The sequence below is a fragment of the Lissotriton helveticus genome, assembly GCF_964261635.1.
Source record: "Lissotriton helveticus chromosome 1_1 unlocalized genomic scaffold, aLisHel1.1 SUPER_1_unloc_2, whole genome shotgun sequence".
NCBI lineage: Eukaryota > Metazoa > Chordata > Amphibia > Caudata > Salamandridae > Lissotriton > Lissotriton helveticus.
In genome coordinates, this window is record NW_027611659.1 from 587,341 (window position 1) to 593,037 (window position 5,697).

The window sequence follows — 5,697 nt, forward strand, 5'->3', positions numbered from 1 at the left end:
CCTCCTTCTATGGCCACCTCTGCCAGACTCCCTGCTGAAAGTAGTCTCACTGTCGAGACAGGACCCCCTTCTAATGCCACCTCTGCCATACTCCCTGCTGACAGCAGTCACACTGTTAAGACAGGACCCCCTTCTAATTCCACCTGTGCCAGACTACCTGCTGAAAGCAGTCACATTGTCGAGACAGGACCCCCTTCTATTGCCACCTCATTCAGACTCCCTGCTGACAGCAGTCACACTATCGGGACAGGACCCCCTTTTAATGCCACCTGTGCCAGACTCCCTGCTGACAGCAGTCACACTATCAAGACAGGACCCCCTTCTAACGCCACCTCTGCCAGACTCCCTGCTAACTGCAGTCACACTGTCGAGACAGGACCCCTTTCCACTGCCACCTCTATCAGACTCCCCGCTGACAGCACAAATTATCTTGAGTTTAGGGGAGCAATCTCATTTCTTTACAATCAGCAGTCAAATGCCAAAATCCAAATCATTTTTTTATTCTATTACATATAAAAAAAACATGCATTTCTTTTTAACATGTAAAAGCTAGTAATTATTGTGTACATTTTATAGCATCGTGATTGGTTCTAGCTATATATTATTTTGTGCAATCAATCTTTTTTTTTCATTTCTTTTGTGGAACAATCCTTTCAAAATTTGGCTCCATTAGCCATCTAGAAATTGTCGTCCAATAATGTAAAATGGTGATTTTGCCTGGCTATCAAACAGTGTGAGGCTCTGTGACTTTTGTTAATGAGCCCGTACTGTTCTGCAGAAAACTCTTGTGCTCAACCAGACTATCACACAACATGTGGCTCATTGACATTTATAAATGATTCTTCACTCTCCTGAAGAGAAGCCGTGTGCTCACCCTGGCTATCACACAGCATGTGGGTCGGAGAGTTTCATTATAATTTGTATCTGCTGAACAGACACCTTGTGCTCGGCCTAGCAATCACACAGCTGCAGCTCCGTGGCCTTCATTATTGATCGTGAATTCTTCTGAATTGAGGTACGCAGCCTGGCTATCACACAGCTGCAGCTCCGTGACCTTCATTATTGATCCTGCACTCTTCTGAAGTGAGGTACGCGGCATGGGTATCACACAGCTGCAGCTCCGTGACCTTTATTATTGATCCTGCACTCTTCTGAAGTGAGGTACGAAGCCTGGGTATCACACAGCTGCAGCTCCGTGACCTTCATTATTGATGCTGCACTCTTCTGAAGTGTGCCCGGCCTGGGTATTACACAGCTGCAGATCTAGCTTTCAGAAACCTGTTAATAACCAAGGGCCTGATTTAGATCTTGGCGGACGGGTTACTCGATCACAACGGTGATGAATATCCCATCCGCCTAAATATTAATCCAATTGGATATAATGGAATTCATATTTTGGCGAATGGAATATCTGTCACAATTGTGATGGAGTAACCCGTCTGCCGAGATCTAAATCAGGCCTTAAATGTTTCAACTTCTCTGTCTCCTCGGATTTGATTGATTGATGATGGAAATGATCATCATTTGTTCCATATCAGAGCTTCAGTGGTAAATGTCAGCATTGCAAGGGTTAACCCGGAGAGCTGCAGCTCACATTTTCCTGCTTTCACTTCTGCTTTTCTACACAGTTCTCTGGTCACTGTCACAGAACCATTAATGATGCATAAAATGTTCAAAACCACAGCCAGCTCTGAAGAATCTTCATTTTGTGCTTGTTAAATTGTTTTGAGTGTGTTGGGTTTATATGTTTTATCACTAATCTCCAAAATTAGCTGAAAATACCCTTGTTAGTCCAAGCATTGTTCATGGTGTTGATTTTACAGGCAGCATGGTCTGGTGTGCTTGGATTTCTTTTGTTATAACTCTCTCACAGAATAAAAACCAACAATGTTTCTTTACTTTTAGTCAACTTTGTGCTAGTCTCCTAACGGGTTTCCTGATATTTCATGTTTTTCCTAGCTGTAGCTAAATAAACAATAGCAGAGAATAGACTCTTTTATAATTTTTCAAATATATGTATTTTTCTTCTTTCCTACTAGTTCAGTCTTCTATCCCCTGCTTTTTATCAGCTGGTATTTGAATGTCCCGTATTCTTGTAATTTTATCAGTTTCTATAATTCCTTCATCTCACAATAACTGCACTTTTTTCCTTCAGTGTATGCCCACGGATGGGTCAGTATTATTGATGATGTAATTAAATTATTACAAAATTCACTCAGCTCTACGTTTATTTCTATGTGGGTTCAGTGATGGGGGTGTGCTCGCTGAAGTATTTGTAGGTTTGAAGACTGACTGAAGCTCTTCACACATTCACTGCACTGGAATGGTTTTTCCCCTGTGTGTGTTCTCTGATGCCATTTTAGGCTTGGTAAATATATAAAGCTCTTCCCACAATCGCTGCACTTGAATGGTTTTTCCCATGTGTGTGTTCGCTGATGATTAATTAATGTTACTGAATTCCTAAAACTACTTCCACATTCACTGCAATGATATGTTTTTCCCCTGTGTGTGTTGGTTGATGAACCTTTAATTTTGATGAGTCACTAAAACTACTTCCACCTTCACTGCAATGATATGGTTTCTCCCCTGTGTGTGTTATCTGATGAATTTTTAGGACTGATAATTGACTAAGGCTCGTCAGACATTCACTGCAATGATATGGTTTTTCTCCAGTGTGTTCTCTGATGGAGTTTTAGGTCTGATAAATATGTAAAGCTCTGCCCACATTCATTGCACTTTAATGGGGTTTCCCCAGTGTGTGTTCTCTGATGCTTTTTTAGGTGGGATGATTGACTAAACCTTTTCATACATTCACTGCAATGGTAGGGTTTTTCCCCTGTGTGTGTTTTCTGGTGCTGTTTTAGGTGTGATGATTTACAAAAGCTCTTCACACATTCACTGCACGTGTATGGTTTTTCCCCTGTGTGATTTCTCTGATGGTATTTTAAGCCTGCTAATTGACTAAAGCTCTTCACACATTCACTGCACTTAAATGGTTTTTCCCCTGTGTGTGTTCGCTGATGATTCCTTAATGTTGTCGAACTCCTAAAACTACTTCCACATTCACTGCAATGGTATGGTTTTTCTCCAGTGTGTGTTTGTTGATGAACCTTTAATTTTGATGAGTCACTAAAACTACTTCCACATTCTCTGCAATGATATGGTTTTTCTTCAGTGTGTGTTCTCTGATGAATTTTTAGGACTGATAATTGACTAAAGCTCTTCAGACATTCACTGCAATGATATGTTTTTTCTCCAGTGTGTGTTCTCTGATGGAGTTTTAGGTGTGATAAATATATAAAGCTCTTCCCACATTCATTGCACTTTAATGGGCTTTTCCCAGTGTGTGTTAACTGATGCTGTTTTAGGTGGGATAATTGACTAAACCTTTTCATACATTCACTGCAATGGTATGGTTTTTCCCCAGTGTGTGTTTTCTGATGTTGTTTTAGGTGTGATGAGTGACAAAAGCTCTTCACACATTCACTGCACTTGTATGGTTTTTCCCCTGTGTGATTTCTCTGATGGTATTTTAAGCCTGCTAATCGACTAAAGCTCTTCACACATTCACTGCACTTAAAGGGTTTTTCCCCTGTGTGTGTACGCTGATGATTCCTTAATGTTGCCGAACTCCTAAAACTACTTCCACATTCACTGCAATGGTATGGTTTTTCTCCAGTGTGTGTTTGTTGATGAACCTTTAATTTTGATGAGTCACTAAAACTACTTCCACATTCACTGCAATGATATGGTTTTTCCCCTGTGTGTGTTCTCTGATGAATTTTTAGGATTGATAATTGACTAAAGCTCTTCAGACATTCACTGCAATGATATGTTTTTTCTCCGGTGTGTGTTCTCTGATGGAGTTTTAGGTGTGATAAATATATAAAGCCCTTCCCACATTCATTGCACTGTAATGGGGTTTCCCCGGTGTGTGTTAACTGATGCTGTTTTAGGTGAGATAATTGACTAAACCTTTTCATACATTCACTGCAATGGTATGGTTTTTGCCTAGTGTGCGTTTTCTGATGTTGTTTTAGGTGTGATGATTGACAAAAGCTCTTCACACATTCACTGCACTTGTATGGTTTTTCCCCTGTGTGATTTCTCTGATGGTATTTTAAGCCTGCTAATCGACTAAAGCTCTTCATACATTCACTGCACTTAAATGGTTTTTCCCCTGTGTGTGTTCGCTGATGAATCCTTAATGTTGAAGATTCACTAAAGCTACTTCCACATTCACTGCAATGGTATGGTTTTTCCCCAGTGTGTGTTTTCTGATGCTGTTTTAGGTGTGATGATTGACGAAAGCTCTTCACACATTCACTGCACTTGTATGGTTTTTCCCCTGTGTGATTTCTCTGATGGTATTTTAATTCTGTTAATCGTCTAAAGCTCTTCACACATTCACTGCACTTAAATGGTTTTTCCCCTGTGTGTGTTCGCTGATGATTCCTTAATGTTGATGAATTCCTAAAACTACTTGCACATTCACTGCAATGATATGGTTTTTCCCCTGTGTGTGTTTTTTGATGTTACATTAATCCTGAAGAGGAAATAAAACTACTTCCACATTCAGTGCAAGTGTATGTTTTTTCTTTCTTGGTTAGTGTCTCTGAGTTGGGTATGTATTTTTCTACATCTCTTGACTGTGCTTTCTGAAGGGCCAACATGACCGATAAAGCACTTTTGTTATTCTCACACTCCATGTATGTGTGTGGTATTTAGCACGTTTGCTTTCCGAACAAACTTTAAAGTGCAAAGGTCACCAAATACTCGCCACACTCATAACATGTGCAAGGCTTCTTTGTGGGTGATTGTGTCTTTAGAAAGGATAATGGTTCTGCAAGCTTGCGAGTAAAGATCCATCGTCCTTCTGGTCGGTGCACACTGGGACAGTACTCTGTGTTTTATATAGCAGAACCCCCATTTCTTTTAACTTTCAATTAACTGTGCTTTTCGCTGGTTGCTATGGAATGGCCTGAAAGAGTTTACAATACACCTCTAGCACTGAATGGTGGTCTGATATCACTCTAGGAAGCAGAGCACTGCTGTAAACACCTCATGATCAGAGCTGGTATTAGACATGTTTACAAAAGAAGTGGTTGATCAGTGTTGCCTTAATTTTCTAGAGGTCATTTCTTCATCTTGAGGCACGGAGGTGCACCGCTGAGACTCGTAGAACCACCGAATTGTCCTTGACGGTACTCCCAAAATCTGTCAGTTTATGTTCAGGTACGGCAGCCTGCCGGCACTTATGTTTTCCTGAATACTGGAACTCAATGTTTCAGACTTTGCTTTTGCAGAATTACAGCATTATCTTCATTATTCTTAAGCATTTTGTGCAATCAAGGATTGTTTTCTGTCGGATGTAAAGAGATTTAAATTACTTAAATGGAAAATACTGGAATGTGCATATACAATTTTTAATTGATTGTAAAAGCATCTTATTTATTACTATTGTTGAAAATAATGAAGACATATTTAATCATACAGAGATATTTACATAAAAATTCCTTTGAACATGCCACAATCTTATTTATTTCAGCAAAGGTGTTCATAGAGTAACTTAGCAAAAAAAGGGCGCTCGCCTAGCACTCATATACTAGTTATAGCTTTGGGTAGATGCATATGGTCAAGATTTTGTTAAAACAAGAACAGCTCTTGGAGTATGCGATGGATCAGGAAGACTCAAGA

The 5,697-nt window shown here is 40.0% G+C and overlaps 1 pseudogene; it reads right to left on the bottom strand.

Annotated features, from left to right (window-relative positions):
* Positions 1-1,426: 1,426 nt before the first annotated feature.
* LOC144805709 (uncharacterized) lies at positions 1,427-5,278 on the bottom strand (annotated as a pseudogene).
* Positions 5,279-5,697: the final 419 nt, after the last annotated feature.